This window comes from Triturus cristatus, chromosome 4_1, assembly GCF_964204655.1.
Source record: "Triturus cristatus chromosome 4_1, aTriCri1.1, whole genome shotgun sequence".
Lineage (NCBI taxonomy): Eukaryota > Metazoa > Chordata > Amphibia > Caudata > Salamandridae > Triturus > Triturus cristatus.
Window position 1 is genome coordinate 357,683,100 of NC_140585.1, and position 17,046 is coordinate 357,700,145.

At 46.1% G+C, this 17,046-nt stretch overlaps 1 long non-coding RNA gene across 1 annotated transcript in view; it reads right to left on the bottom strand.

Annotated features, from left to right (window-relative positions):
- Positions 1-3,895, bottom strand: part of LOC146854942 (uncharacterized) — a 206,188-nt gene extending 202,293 nt beyond the window's left edge. Inside the window, exon 1 of the long non-coding RNA XR_014981256.1 lies at positions 3,687-3,895. This is a non-coding gene — a long non-coding RNA (uncharacterized LOC146854942). The remainder of the gene's footprint in view (positions 1-3,686) is intronic.
- Positions 3,896-17,046: the final 13,151 nt, after the last annotated feature.

The window sequence follows — 17,046 nt, forward strand, 5'->3', positions numbered from 1 at the left end:
CCCAACATGCGCACTAGCTGCTCATTAGAAGAGCAAGGGTTGTTCCATGCCGCTCTTCTAATGAGCAGCCTAGTGCGCATGTTCGGGTTGGTTGCAAAAATGTTTAAGCCCTACACAGAACATGCGCACTACTGCTCAAGCCAATCCTGACGCTGCTGCTGGAGCAGCGTCTGGATTGGCTGAGAGTGACGCATGCAGTACTGCCAATGCGCCAACGCGGGAGTCGGGCCCTGGCCCCCAGAAGGACTCACAGAGGCGGCGCGGACCCTGTAAGTTTTTAGTATAATGCTTTATTTTTTACACCCCCCCGCGAGTATTGGAGTGCGACTGCCGGTGACTGAGTGCCCCAGAGCTGCTAGGAAAGGCGTTCTACCTCATTTGCTAGTAAGCACGCGCACTGCGTGCCTCCCACGCCTTTGTTTGATGTAGCGAGCTGGGACTGCTCGATGCTCGTGCTGTGGAAATTAGGGAGGAGGTCAAGGAGAACAGAAATGTTTGTGGGTGGGAAGTGGGGGGGAGGGAGGCTATGAGTGGGAATGAAGCAGCACAAATAGAATGAATGAGAGAATTCACACAGACACTGTGCCAGGTTATAAGAGTGGACACAAAAAGGGTTGCTAGCGACTGTGTACTTTTGAGAAAGTAAATTTGTGTTATACGCAGCGATACCCGGGCTCGCTCTTCCTTAAGGCGAAGCATCAACCTTAGGGCACCACCGCTCATTGGCATAAAATTAGAAGAAAAGGTCAGAAAAAAATCCATTTGTACTAAGGAAAGGGGAGTCCTCCAACGCAAAATGCTATTCTGCATGGACTCCCCATATCTTTACACTGTATCTGCTGACGCACAAGGAGAACAAGCATTGCAATGCAATAGGTCTCGCATTTACACGAGTTTGAGCTATTGACATTGCAAATGACAATGCCTTATATTTTTGTTTTTAAAACATAAATAAAAGGCATTGTCATTTACAATGCCAATAGCTTAAACTCGCGTAAATGCGAGACCTGAAAGGGGGGGGGGGGGGTTTATGGCCTTTACAGTCGCCTGCCAGAAGCTTCTTACATGTAAGCTGTATCTGGGCCCCTGTTGTAATTGTGCTGCATGCAAAAAATAGGCTTGCTTTTCAGCCAGCTTTAGCGGTATTTGGTGCTTCTATTAATGTTTTGTATGCCAATGAGTTCAATAGTAGGGAAGTAACTCTCCTGCTGGGTCGACTATTGTTCAAAAGACCCCTAAAGTCTCTCTTTAAGCAAAGCCCCACAATTTTTCTCATAAGCATATCACGTTTGAGCTGAGTTCTCAGCTATGTTTCAAACAAAGTAAACTCTGGGAATAAGTCCTTCCCTAGATGCACAGTACAGTACAGTGCCCATTTTTATATACCCCCTAATGATTGTGGGCATGGGATATCACAGAACATTGTAAAAACCTAAACGCGCAAAGCAGTGCTCAAGGACAACATGCATTTCTTTGATAAAGCCGATCAACAATCCTGGATGTGCGATGCGTGTAATCAGGGCCTTAAGCCGACCAGGTCCCTGGCGCAGTAGTAATTAAAAGCCAGCATTGGGTCATCACAGTGCCCTATAATCCTGTCCTTACGTTTAACGATAAAAGCACTGATCGAATTCTGAACAACGAAAGTAAAACACATTAAATAATCCAAGTCAGAGATTTAGTTCATGTTTACACTTAACGTGTTTTACTTAACCTTCCATTCCCTAAGAGTGTTTGTTATCTATTTGATGTTGTATTTCTGTAGTTTTGCTTTATGAAGCATTTTACTCGCAAGTCGTATCGAAGTGTTTATAATGGAGTACGCAGGGCGAGCTTCTCATAGTGGATGTCACAGAGTCAAAAAGCTGTTCAGAATATATGACCATCCACTTGTTGGCCTCTCTGAAAAGAGCACAGGGCAGTGGTCATGTATGCCAATTGTAACTGTGATTCTATGCAAATGTGTGCGAAGGAGATAAACAGTGGCCAAAATACTGACAAGGTGTAAATAAAAGACTGAACTGCTTACAACTGAGTGGGTGTGTTGAGTTTGGTGAACTGAAGGTGATACGGGTAAGTACATAAAGGGGAAAGTGACAAGACGGTGCTGAAGAGGAAAGGGGTGTGGTATAACGATATGCAGATGAAGAGTTTCAGAAAGATGTGAAGAGATAAGGGCGCATATTTTTAACAGATTGCAGGGGAATGTGGTGTGAATGGAAGAAATCGAGACACTGGAGGCTTTTTACCCCTTCCGCAGACGTCAGTAAGGATTAAATCACACACTTAAAATTAACGGCTCACAATTTTAACAGTTTTAATCGCAAGCATCTCCACTTCAAACAGAATTTAGGGGCATATCAACAACAACCGGCGATAATTATCTCTAAGCGCACTTAGCGCTAGGATAATTATCGCCGGCTAGCGTGAATTTTTATCTCTGAGATAGCGTGCTATTAGCAACGCTTATCTCAATAGTGATAAAAATCCTCACGCTAACAGGCTAACGTGAGATTATCGCTGGAAACCCAGCGTTAATCTCACGTTACCTTGTTGATAGGGACAGGCAAAGTTAGCCATGATATCCTCCTTCCATAGGATATCATGGCTAAGTCAGAAAAATACCAGACGTAAAAAAGCTGCGTTAACCGCGGTTAGCGCTGCTTTTTAGGTCTCGCTGAGCCCAGCGCATGCGCTGGCTCGAAGAGACATTTTGTATGTGGGCTCCAAAAAGTGCTACCAGGCCAGCCTAGAGCTACAGTGCATGTGAGCGGGCGCGCGCGCCGCGCTTACTTTCACTTGATCACGATGGCGATCACTTTCAATTTCGCGGCCACACGGCCGCTTTGCTGCGCAGACCCAGCCTCCTCTGCCGGCACACCATGCTTAACAAAGCTCCAATAACTGTGCAGGCGTCACCCATTCTACATACAGGTGTAGGTAAATACTCCCGCCTTTGACGCTCCAAAGGCGCTAATGAGACCTACCAAGAATCCGCAACAACCACAATATACTGACAGCAGCTTCAAACATCACAGAGAGGTGACGCACCCTCGAGCAACTTCCACTTTTGCAATCTCCCGGTCTCATCATTAGCACGACACAAGCAATGACTCACACAGCCAAGGCAGACTAAATGCGGTCAACTGTCACTTCTACGAATAGCGCAGTTCCTCTTGCACTTTCCATCGACTTCCCTCGTACGAGTCATCTTAATTTTTTTTTAAAAATACGCTTTTATATAAGTTATCAGTGCCCAAACATAAAAAGCGTAATTAGTTTAGAACACGAAGACTGCCAGACTAACAACGCTAACTCATCGTTAATTCATTTTCTGAAAATTTACTTGTGGTCGGACCGAGCGATAAACTCCTAGAACGAAATACATAACATGACAATGTTATTACACTGTAAAACTAATTGCGTTACCACATTTGATCATGCTCTCCTTTAGTTCTACGTTTGCACTGTGTTGATCAGCTGTGTATTATAAATACAAAGAAAGCTTGCTATGCAAAACTATTTTCTATAGGTGTCCAAGGTGCATCTCAACATACGACACTGCACATATACAGAAGACACATGCCAGTAAACATAGAACTGCGTAATGTTAAACAATTGTATTTAGTACGCCATCAGAAAGATGGGTTTACATGAATGAAAAAAAAATGCTTGGCACTACCCACCTTTCTCTTCCGTTCCCATATCGGACTTCATAAATACAGCTGCTACTTTCAGAAGACAGACAATTAAAATAAATATTTCAGTAGAATACAGAGAACATTTCTGCAATTGTGCAATGAATCGGAATACAAGGAAACTTCCGCCCTTCCAAGAAGTCAGTCCTGACATTTAAACACAAGCCTAGTTTCATTGGTTACCAACCGAAAGAAACTTTGCTTCCGGATTTCAACGTCGTGACATCATACTAGGTGCAAGCGTTTGGAGGTGCTATTTTAAGAGAAAAATATCGCGGCCATCTTTCAAAGTTTTGCGGTGCGATCTTGACGCTCTCCGCTCATACAAAATGTACCGTAAAGTAATATTTTTTGTAGTACTTAATTAGTCAAGAATTGTTTTTTAAATGGTAAATTCTTTAATGTTCGGTTATAGCAAATTAGGTGTTAACGCGTAAAGAAGAAAATGTTTTATTCTTATTGATTGAGAGCTAACCGATGAGTCACTATATATTTTGGGATACTTTTATTTCATGCCGATTTTGAGTTTATAATTGAACGCTCAGAAATCCTTGTGACTGAACGGTATTATATTTTCTACCCCATTAGTAATTTTACATGGAACAACATCACAACGGTTACAGTGCATACAATTTTGCTCCTTTCCACTTATCTGTGCTATACATTATGCATTACAGTACATTCAAAATATCGGGATGCTATAGAGCAGTTGTGCGGTGCGCCGCTCTCTCCATACAGGGTCTGAATTTCACCTGGTTTTTCCCGGTACGCTAATGAACAAAACATATTACAACATAAAAAACTGCAGCTAATATATATGGTATGCTATAGGGCATTTGTGCAGTGTGCCACTCTCTCCATACAGGGGCTTAATAGCTGCATTTCTCGTTGGTCACGTGCTTTCGCTTCACTTTTGGTTGTTATCTGCTAATGAAATTTATGGCCTTTCCAGTCGCTGCCGCCCTTGGTTAACCTAGTTGGATTTCTGACATGGGTCACCCTATTCCAGACCCTTTGTTTTACTTTATCAGCAACCAAGCTCTGTGGCTTGTGTTGGTTCTCTTTGCCCCCCTGTGCCTCCTCCCAGCTGTTTCTGCTTGCTTTCCCACTGCCTGCCACCCCACCCTACCCTCTATTCTGCTTTACTACCCAACATTCCTCCCTTGTTTTTCTGTGTTTGTTTTTTATTGTTGTGAAAGCTTTTAAAAAAGCACTGATGCGCACTGCTCAGAGCTAATCAGAAAACTCTCTGGTGCTCCAGACAATAAAAAAGCATTTGCAATGCAATAGGTCTCGCATTTATACGAGTTTGAGCTATTGGCATTGTAAATGACAATGCTTTTTATTTAAGATTGGTTTTTTAAAAACATAAATAAAAGGCACTGTCATTTACAATGCTAATAGCTCAAACTCGTGTAAATGCGAGACCTAATGCATTGCAAATGCTTGTTTTGTCTCTAACAGGGTTAGCGACATTCTTGATAATAGGAGAAATGTCGCTTAGCGACATTTCTCCTATTATTTTACTCTGGAACGCCCCTTTGCATCTCATTAGAGATGCAAGGGGAAGCGTAGAGTAAAAGGGTGCTAACATGCAAATTTGCATGTTAGCACCCTGTTGTTGATAGGGTGCTAGTTTTATCTCTCCTTTTTTGGCTTTTAAAGCCAAAAAAGCAGAGATAAAGCCCTTGTTGATATGCCCCATACTTTCATGCAAAATGCTTTCTTGGATTAGCAGATGTTGGGATCTTGCAAAGAACAAACGCTGGATACACTCTGTCCACCCGGAAATTAAAAATGCATAAAAAGAGAAAACAGAGAACAGATGATGCTGGCTCACAATGTAAGGGTTCATTGAGCTAACAGCTGGCTATCAAAAGTGATGTGCTCCAGTAACCCTAGCACGTCGTATTCAAGCCAGAGATGGCAACAAAAAGCAAAGAAGCACCGTGTTTAGAACATGAACTCTCACTCCACACAACGAAGATGCTTGACAGTGGTCAGGGGACAGGCTGTGTGATTGGCATCCGTTGTAAATGAAGGAGGATGCAGTCACATTGAAGTTGCCAGCTGGTTTTATGCGCTCCGGTGTGACCCGTTCGCTTTGATGTCGTAGAAAAAGATGCTCATTTTGGGACTGATTTCCATGAAAGGTTTTTTTCCAGGTAGTCTGGCAACGTTTAGTGGCTCACAACGAACGCGCACGTGTTTCATTGTCATTTCACACAAATCTGTGATTTGTAGTCATATTCCCTCTGAAAAAAAACAAGCACGCGAAAAGAAAAAGTGAAAGTGATCGCGATCACGCGAAAAGAAACAAGCCCGGCGGAGCGTGGCGCGCGCGCTTGGGGGCGGGGGAGCGCATTCCAGGCGGGGGAGCGGACCCTTTGAAGTGCTCCCAAAAAGCAGATTGCATGGCGGCACGATGCGCGTGATTGTGCGCGTGCTAGCCATGCAATCCGCTTTTTGGGAGCACTTTTCAAACCCGCTTTCTATAGTCTCGCTTTGCGATCACTTACGCGATAGCAAGGTCGAGACCTAAAAAGCATGCAGTATATGACCTTTGGTAGAGAGGGGGAGGGACCGGGGTGGGTAGAGATTGGTACCTGCACCCTGTAGGCGCACGGATAAGAGAACCCGGTCTGTCTTGGAAATTTCAGAGAGTGAGCTACTTTGCGCAAAAGGTCCACTTACTTATAGAGCGCCTCACTCGCCCGCTTCTCAGAACTCCCTTTTTGACAGTGAGAACTGATGTTCAGGCAGATTAGGTGATTCGTTCAAGAGCACATAATGCAGTCAAGTGCGTCTTTGCTTAAATGTTAATCTGTTTATATAGCGCCTAGCCACGCGTTTTAGCACTGTTCTCGGCACTCTCTGTGTTTGACAGATGACATTTGATGCGCGGGGAGATTGGGGATTGGTCCATGAGCACACAGTGCTGTCACCCAGGTCCCCTACACATCCATAGTCTTACATGATTAGGCACTCGTGAGTGGCACAGCACTGTCAATTGAACCGCCTATAAGCTCTAGCTGCTCAAAGCTCAGCCAGTATTGTGCGTCATACGCCATTGTTATGTTATATTGGGAGTTTGCAAAGCATGACAAACCACCCGAAGGTCTCTATGCGCTATAGCTGAAAGAAGTTTTAGTAAAGGAAGTGAGTTAAAGTGAAAAATATAGGCTTTTAGGCATTTCCTGAAAAGTAGGAGAGCTGAAAATTTGCATCCTGAACTTTGTTATAGTGTCACCCTTGTACACGCAGAACTACAAGTCCTAAAATTAAAAGAAAAAACACAGAACCGTGCAAGCAACTTTCATCTGACATAGAAGGCCTATAGAGCAGAGCTACGTCACGTGAAGACAGGAATAAGAACCGGTGGGAGGGAAGCCTTTTGCAGAAGGTCGGGTATGCTTGATCTAACGGGGGTGGGTCAGGTCGGTCAGGGGGGCGTTGATACATTCGGTAGAGAGCACACTGTGAAAGATTGGCATCTAGGCGCTTGTGGTAGCTGAGCTGATGCTGCGATATTGGCCTGACAGAATAGGTCTTGAAATGCCCTTGTAAACATGCCCTGTCCACCCATTGCCCCCCAGGGTCAGCGCTTTTAGAACATGTCAACTTGTGCGCATGCAATAACAGGCGTGGTCCTCCATTCCTAGGCCAAGGCACGCTGGGATAATGTTATACACCACACAGACCGAGCACCTCCACCTGCAGCTGTCCAGTCACATCCCGCGTGTGTACAGAGCTGGACTTGACACAGTGGACGCTAGCTCAGTGGGTGAATGCGCCTTCCGCACAGATTCACATGCAGCTTGCCGATCATGGGGTTAAACTCCAGTCATGTACTAGCCCGGAAAGTCGACGCGCCTTCTACAGGCATTTGTGGATGATTTATAAGCTCCTGGTTTAAGTTCCGCCAGGATAGCTGGGAAAGTAAATGCGCCTGCTGCAGAGCTGTGTGTGTGATCTACAGATCCCCGGTTCCAACCGCAGTAAGATAACGCAGAATGTTAATGCGCCTTGACCCGTGATCTGCGCGTGACGCCTGTTATTGACAGTACTAGGGAGTGTTATTTGTTGTGCCACGTCCCAGTGTGGTTGGGTTTGGAAAGGAGTGGCCACCTGCCTACCTCAGGAAACCTAAACTAGCATGAACTCCTTTGAAGAGAAGTGATCTCTTTTTTACCTAAACAACCTGAGGTATTTGATGGAGTGCAGAATAAGCGATCAACGCAGGACTGAATAAACTGACATCTTAGTGAGTGGTCGGGTCTGTGGTTTTACTGGACAGAAGTCCGATCATGTGGCGACTCTGCGAAGGAGCCTCAGCAATGTCTCTGAAGTTTATACCGAACAGCCTGCCCACCTGTGGCTCTGTACTGGATATGTCTTTGGGAGGCATCTTTGGAAGGGATCTTTATTAATGTAATAACTGCACTTTCACCATTGCTTTATTAACCTTCCTGCTTTCTCAAATTTGCTTGAAAACGCACCATTTGTCCACAGTTTTTTTCATATTTTTCTCGGGGGAGACAACCCCCCGAGCCCCCATAGGTTGTTCCGGCTCGCACGCTACGTTTGCTCACTGGGGTGCAGTATGACAATAATTTTACGGCACACCACTTTCAAATGTCACCAGCCGCCCCTGTCATAGATCGGCTAATTGCTGGTCCACTCCCCCAAAAGGACCTATGTGCGATACACATAGCCTTAAATTTGATTCTCTCCCTGACAGGCAGTCAGTGAAGGCTCCTCAGTGCAGGTTTTGCGGATTGCTGGTAAGGGATCTGGAGGAGCAGGCGAGCTGCACAGTTTTAGAGGATCTGGAGCTTGTAGATAGTGGATTGGGGGCTCATAAATAAAGGGCATTCCCATAGTCTAGGCGAGATAGGATAAGAGCTTGGACCATAATTCTTCTTGCTTGGAATGGGAGGAGAGGGAGTATTTTGCGTAACATCCTCAACAGGCCATAACAAGTGGCCAATAGTTTTGCCGCTTGGTATTCAAAACTCAGAGAGTGGTCCAGCCAAATGCCTAGGCTTTTGATCTGTTTTTTTGGTTCTGGAGCAGGGCCAAGACAGTTGGTCCAAAGCAGCTTGGAATTGAAAGATGGCGAGTTACCAAGGAGCATAAGCTCCGTCTTGTCCCCATTGAGTTTTAGGCACGATCGCTCCATCCATTTGGCTACCTCCTCTAGGCAGCTTCCTAGGTCGCCAGATGACTTCTCGGGATGGTTTAATGCCACCACGAGCTGCGTGTCATCGGCGTAGGTAACGATTTTAATGCCCAATGGATGGACTATCTCTGCCAATGGACTCATGTTGACATTAAACAGTGTGGGGCTCAGGGAAGATCCCTGGGGCACACCACAACTGAGGGACATTTGTTAGGATATGATGTCGCCTTCAAAGACCTGGAAGGATCGTTCTTCTAGGAAGGACTGCATCTATGTAATGACACCATCTGTCACTCCCAGACTCCTAAGTCCAAGGATCAGCGAGTCGTAGTTAACGGTGTCAAATTCAGCACTGAGGTCCAGGAGAATGATTGCCGCTGTAACCCCTTGATTCAGAATTCTCCTGGACTCCTCAGTCACTGCTAATAGTGCGGTTTCAGTCCCATGTTGGGGACGGAAGCTAGTCTGCGAAGGGTGAAGTAGATTGTTGGATTCTAAAAACTCTACCAAAACTGTGTTGGTGTGCCTCTCAAGGATCTTACTGAGCCTTGGGAGGAGGGAAATGGGGCGATTATTCCCCAGATTATCCTGATCAAGGTTAGTTTTTTTTAGAAGAGCCTTCACCATTGCGCATTTCCATGCAGGGGGGACCACTCCAGTGGAGATGGAAGCATTGACAAAATCAAGGGTTACTGGAAGGTTGTTTCCAGTGACTGAGGTCAGAGCACGGGGAAGTGCAGGGTCCCTGGGGGAACCTGATTTTACACGAGCCATGATGGCTTCGAATGTTTCAAGGTCCAATAGAGGGATTTGCTCCAGTACTGCTAGGGTACCATAGGCTGGTGCAGTGATAGGAGCCACATTTTTGGGACTGTCAGTAAAAGGGAAAGTTGATTATATATTTTGTATTTTCTGGTGAAAGAACTCGACCAGGTTGTTACAGCGGGCAAGGGCACCATCCATGGTTGGTTGTTGATGGGGCAGTTTTAAAAGGGTTTTAGCGATACGGAAGATTTCCTTGAGGAAGTTAGATGCTAAATTAATTTTTTCCTCGAAAAAGGAAGCTTGTGCTGCTTTAATTACGGCTTTATACGTTTTAATTGCCTCCCTATATTTGGATTCTGCATAGTCCTTTCTCCATTTCCTCTCCAACCTATTACAGATTTTTCTCTGTTTAAAGCCGCAGGGAGGTGGCAGTCCCCAGGGATGCGGGGGGGGGGGCTTGTGGCCCCCCACATTCTTTTATGACAAGCCCTAGGGAGGTGGCGGTCCCCCAGCTGGGGTCCTCTTACTAAAATGTAAGCAGCCCTAGGGAGGTGGCAGTCCCCAGGACAGCGGGGGAGGTTGTATGGGCATCCCACATTAATTAGCAAAAAATCCCCCAGGAGGCGGTGATCCCCAGGGCATAATAGGCCCCAGGAGGGGGCTTGTGTGCCCCCCTCCTGTATTTACACAATGCCCCGGGCCGTGGTCCACCCGGAGGCCAATTATTAAGCACTAGAGCCCACTGTTTTTTTTGTTTTTGGTGGGATTCACAGATCCAGTGCGACTCCTGTCGAAAACAAAAATGCTTTTTACCCCCGGCAGGGGTCCCTGGGGAACCCCCCCACCGTATCTGGGGGCTCAGGGTATTCCTACTCTGCCCCCTTTTCTTTCTTTTAACTTTTGTTTGTGGGACTCGGCTTGAAGCCTGGTCCCAAGATGGCTGCCAACACTTCCTGGTTGAAGTGTTGGCAGCCAATCAAATTTCAGTCGGATTTCCATTTTCTTTAAACATAGATATCTCTTAAACTACTGAACGGAATTACACCAAATCCCAAAAGCATGCTTTCTGGACCAACATCTAACTTTCTGCCCCATTTGGTGTAATTCCATTCAGCGGTTTGGGTTGTAGTCGTGTTAAAAAGATAAAAAAATCCCCATAGACATAACATGAGGAAAACGTGTGTTGGCCCCCCCTTTTTCTCAGCCCTTGCTTGACCGTGTAGTGCTATATGCACTCATATGTATAGTGACAATGTGGAGACCTTTGACAAAAGGTTTCAACTTACTTAATTTTAAATGTACAACATAAATTTGTGTGCTCTTGCATTTTGACTTGTGATTTCATTTTGTGTCTCCTCGCAGCTTCAGAGTGGATTGTTTACTTTCTTCACAGCACAGAGCAAAACAGTCTTGCTTGGAACAGAACATGTGGGATGTGCATTTCAAAGCATGAGAGAGAAATGTGTGGAATGTACTTATCTGTGTCAGAGTCAAAACACGGAAAGTTGGCTGGCTTCCGTCATGTCCTTAGAACAGACTGGTACAGTCAGCTTTGGTTTTGCAATAGAGGACGGGAGGAGGAATTACTAGAAGTCTCTCTCCATGTTAATAAAGGTATTAAATTTGGCACTGAATCAGGAGCTCACTCGTGAGATGGACACATCGTCATGAGAAAGTCTTGCCGTCCTATTGAGACTTCTGGCTGACCGCCGAGGACTTCCCAGTTGAGCTGACCAGAATGCTGTGATCTCATATGGTGATGTATTTGTGTTCTTGAGTTTTATATATTTTCGGTGCTTATTTCTTACATTTAACAGGGCTTATTTCTTGTATTTGATAGTGTTTATTTTTTGTATTTGATTGCTTGCATTTGGCAGAGCCTATGTCTTGCATTGGACGTCCATTATTAATATTTGCTTGTGTTCTACTTTCTTGCATTTGACTTAACATTTGTGTGTGTTTTACCATTATTAGCTGCCTATGTTTTGCTCCATTGCATTTCACTTCAGAATGTTTTATTATTATCTGATTTTTAAAAGTTTCATTATTATCATTATTATTTGCATGTGGTTTACCATTATTATCTGCTTGAGTTTTATCCCAAGTATTTGATTATTTTGTGAGTGTTTCATTATTATTTGCTTGTGCACATATATCTCGCTCCTCCGCACCGGCAAAAGCGCGGCCCACTAAAGGCGGGTGCTTCAAATGCGGCTGTGCCCCGCAATATCCATTATCGCTCCCAAATTCCTCCTAGATTGTAAAAAAGGAATCTCGAGCACTCACGGGGGAGTAGTTTTCGCAGCTTCGTTTATTACGGCAAAAACAACAAACGTGTTTCGGAGCTAGTCCTTCTTCAGTGTTGTTACCAAATTCATCACAAGGTGCCATTTTATAAACACATAATCGTTTTGTAAACATAGAAATAAGCAAAGGGGAGGGGATGACGGCCAGCATATCGCGAGCGCCATCTTGGAAAGGTCAAATCCTTACTTTTCATTTAGTGTTGTATACAAAAGCAAATGAACCGGGTTTCCTAAAAGCAAATAAAACGATCAATTCGTTCATGTGCTTTAAATACATTAACCCATATTGCTCAAATCTCACGTTAGGCTGTTAGCGCTAGGATTTTTATCGCTGAGGAGATGAGCGTTGCTAATAGCGCGCTGTCTCAGCGATAAAAATCCTCGTTACCCGGCGATAATTATCCTCACGCTAAGAGCGCTGAGCGATAATTATCGCCGGTTGTTGCTGATATGCCCCATTAATCTTTGATCCCTTTCAAGGCATCACACACTTTTGAAATTTGCAAACAGTGCAGCATGTAGAGCATTATGTGGCAAACACATCAAATTCATAATCACACGGAAAACGTAGCGGCACAAAAATAGTAGCTCCATCGCTGGGCACAGAATGTAAGTAAATCATCAAACATGTGACCAAAGGCTCCATCGCTCTATGATATGTGTTATGGAGATGGTTTGTCTATCATCAGGGGTTTCGAAATCGTACCTTCGAGGTAGTGACTTCATCCTCAGAAGAATGTCTGTAATGGGTTTATCCACTGTAGAATAATGAAAATGACTTTATCAGGGTCTGAAGCTAGGAACACATTATCAGGATGTAAAGAGCCCTTCTTAGGACCAGAGTATTGCTCGTATGATGTCGTATCGTCGTTTGATACTGCGTGTAGCCCTGAATCTGAAGGGCAGAGACTGCTAGCCCATGTTGCAGCAAGCTTGAATCTGCGGTTATGTAATTTTTTAAAGAAAAGTGTGGAGAATAGAAGCAGTCATGCAGATAGCTACGCTCTTTGGATGGTGTATAAAAATTATAACACAAAGGCCCTGATTATGAGTGTCAGTAACTCACCCATAATGTCAACTTCAGGGGAGATACCACTCCGGCCCATTACGCGTAGCACAGTGTCTCGAGAGACCCTGCACCCAGTTTCATTGGGTGAGGAGCGACACCTTGTGGAATTACAGCAGGGCCGTGGCCATGAGCTTTAGGTGTGAGCCGAGTTGGACCTGGCCAGTCCCTGCAGCACCACGGAGGGATAGACAATACTTCTGCAGGCTTCCTGAATCCTGCCCAAGCCTTCTACCAACCTTCCTCCTACCTCAACCTGCCCTCCCGCTTACATCTTTCACCATTTCTGAATAGGAGGAAAATGTGAGCAGATTCGTCCCGGTAATCCGTGAAAATTCAGTGGAAAAGTACCCGTATTCCCAGGTCCAGCTGGTTATTCTCCATTTTTTGCGTGGGAATCCCAGGCAGAATCAGAAGTTCCGTCCCCAGGGAGTGAGATGCACAGGTGCCCCAGTGGCAGCACAGTGCCCAGTGAGAACAGATGCGGTGCCCAGACAACACTCTGCCGGCTGCAGTAAGTGTAGAAACAGACGTTTTCTCTTGGTATCGTCACACAGTCATTCACATGTCATTCACATGTCATTCTGCTAAGTATGAAAACATTCAAGAAGCCCATAGATCAATTATAAATTCAACATCAAACAAATGTGATTCTTAAATATATTTCTTTAATTACATTTTTTTTAGCTATCCATAAAATCAATAAAAACAATTCATAAATGTACACAACTATTACCAAATTCCACAGAAAAAGTAACAGATTTTTTCATTCAGTGTAAACAAGAGACAAAACAAGTGACAAAAATTAAAATCATCATAACATCAGTTAATTCGATTGAATCAAATTCTTATAGGTCTATCCATCCATAGGTGATTAGACTCAAATGTTCCTCGAATTTAACAATAAAAAACAAGGCGTCGATGCGTTTCGGTGGACTGAGAAATTTAACACCACCTTCTTCAGGACTTTATATTTCTATTGTCTCTCTTGTAATAAGCACATATTAAAAATGCCTGGATATCCAACTGTTTTAATTATATCAACAGATTTCCAGAACTTTAACATCTTCCAATCAGTATATATTAAAGAGGTTTTCTCCAGTGTTATCCGTAATTGCAGAATGAATGGTTAAAAAGCTCTAACGCAATAAAAGTAGGTGGGTTTAACTGGGTCACCAGAACGTTGTCCTTGGTGGTCCTCCCCCTGTAATTAGCGTCGGAAGAGCGGGTTAGGTAAACGGGTCAATAATCCTCCGTTTCATTCAAATTCGGGAACAATTGTTCTAAAAAAAATAGTCCCAAGACCTTTTTATCCCCCACATGGTAATATTCCCCTGTTGTGAGGCGTTTCTTTCAATAGAAGGGAAAACTCCGTATAGTGATACCGTTCGTTCCGCGCCGCAATCGGAACGTGAACATCTGTAACCGGGCAGAGGGGAGGGACAGCGCTTTGTGAGCGAGGGGCACAGGCGAGGTAGCAAGAAGCGTGCCTCAATTCGCGGTTCCGCACGCCGCAGAGCAAGCTCCCTGTTCATTTAATGACTCGGGCAGGATACTAACCCCTGCCGCTGCGTGGGGCGTGGTCTGCCGAGCAGCGGAATGGCTGCTCTTTGTGTGCGCTCCGCGGGCTGGGACAATAATCTTTTCAACATCCTGCATTACGGTGGGGCCATGAGACTGAAACCGGCATCCTTACCTCTCTGACCGGTTGTGCATTGTTACGCTGTCTGTCCCGAGCTCTAGGCGTGTCCCACGACGTTGGATTGAGGGGGAGACTCGCCGCACCCGCGGTGCCTGCCTGAGGTGGTTACGGCGGCCGGCGACCCTGAAATTCGAGCCCGGGGCTCGGGTGGAGGTGCGGGCTTGTACGAGCGGCGGAGCTGCGGATGCCTGGATCGGACGCGCTGGTCGTCGCCGCAGTCTGTGAGGCGGACCTGCGTTGGAGGAGCGCATGAAGATTGGAGTGTCCGGACGTGCTTCCTGCTGGCGGATGACCCAGACGGAGGCGAGGGAGAGCTCCGGCGTGAATCGGAGGGGCTGAAGACGCCATCTAGGGGAGTCGCGAGCATGACGGAGAAAGCTGCAGGCCTGTGAGTAGCATGTTCCTCAGCCTCCCCTCACTTGCGGTGGACCCGTGCGGAGTGCTGTGCGTGACTAAGCCCCGTGTGGAGACAGCTGTGGTCTCAGAGCAGCCCCTGGAAATATCTCTGCGAGGTGCAGCACCTGATGTGTGGTGGGGACTAGGGGCAGCTGCTGAAATGGTGATACGGCGGGAAGGTGCATAACCCCATGGCAGAGATTGGCGATGTTGCAGCAGCCCCTATGCTGCCAGGGATGGCGAGGGGCCCAGGAACACTGGCATTGCAGAGCCCCGTGGGTGAGATCCCTAATAGTAGTATGCTGTATTTTCGCCCTGCTGTGTGGACCCCCTGATTGTACTGTAAGCGCCCATATGGGGTAAACATTTTACAGCCTGAAGCGATCTGAACAGAGCGCTGCCGTCACCTGACATCCGGCCTGTCCTGCCATTCCTGCTTGTTGTTTGCTGCTGTGTATTGCCGCAGGTGGTCAAAGTGGCGCTGAAGTGACGCGGTGTGATTCAAGATCGAGGAGAATTGCGCTGCTGCCTAACGCTGTGAGGATCAGTGGTAAGACAGACTGAAAACACCCTTGAGGCCTGGGGCTCTGGTTCTGTCCTGATAGCTGCTGGGTGCTGGCAACTCGGTGCACGATGGGCAAGCATGATGCCAAGCAGCCGAAGCTGACCTTTGACAGGAGAGCCACGCGCAGTCGCCCTCTGACTCGCCAACGGAGGAACAGCAGGAGATGCGCTCTGAGGATGGGGGAGAGGATTTGTGCACTCTCATGTTAGAAATGCGCTCTAGCCTGCGTAACATTGATTCCAAGTTGGATACCCTGACCTCGCAGTTGGACTCAGTAAAACCTCAGGTTCACGTGCATGACACTCGCCTAGATGCTCTGGAAAACCGGCATACCGAATTCCACGAATTCCAAGTGGAAACAAAAGAACAACTGTTAAATATGGACAAACTCTTGGGAGTTATTCATGCCAAAAATGACGATTTAGAAGCGAGGTCGCGCAGAAATAACCTACGCATTACCGGGATTCCGGAGACCACTGCGATCCCTAGGATGGAGAGTTACGTGACGGAGCTCCTGCATACGCTGTTCGACCCTCAGCTGTCCCCTGTCTTCGTGGTGGAAAGGGTGCACAGATCCCTGGGGCAAAAATCCCCGGTGGGGGCACCGCCTAGACCGATACTGGCCAAATTGCTGAACTATCAGGACCGGGACACTATATTGAGAATGGTGAGGGAAAAAGGTCAACTGTCCTATCAGGGTAACGCCATATCGTTCTATCCGGACTTTATGCCGGCTGTGCAGGCAGCAAGACGTGAGTTCCTACAGGCCAAACGTATACTCCTTCAGGCGCAGATCCCGCACTCTTTGCTTTACCCCGCGAAACTGAAGGTTTCCTATGATGGTACTGCACACTACTTCACTGATGCAAAATCCGCCCTAAAGTTTGCCAAGCATGTTGGAGGGAGAAAGGGTAAAGATGCTCTGGAAACCTTAGTGACAATGACTGAGACAGAGCCCGATCCTCATTGAGTTACACATATACTCACTATAATGCCGAAATATGTGGTAATTCATTCAAATGCAACTGTGGGTCAATATGGTGTTATTTTCTTTTCTGGTAGCTTGCCTTTGGGATGTCGTGGGAGGGATTGTGGCCGCACTACAGTGCTCCCGGCCACCCTGTTCACTCAGGGGTGATTGCTGACGCCACCATGCCCCCCATGGGAAGTTTCCCTCACAATTTCCGGAGTTGGTTACGCATTCGGTTGTTTGGGTGGGTTATTCTGCAACTTGATTGGGGGTTGTTTGTTTTTTTGCCGCCAGTATGATTCTGAGATGTAAGCCACTGTACACTTTTTTTGATTTGCTTTTTCGCATAGCAGCACACCTGCCTCTCACACTGGAACTTTGTCTAGAGACTCACAC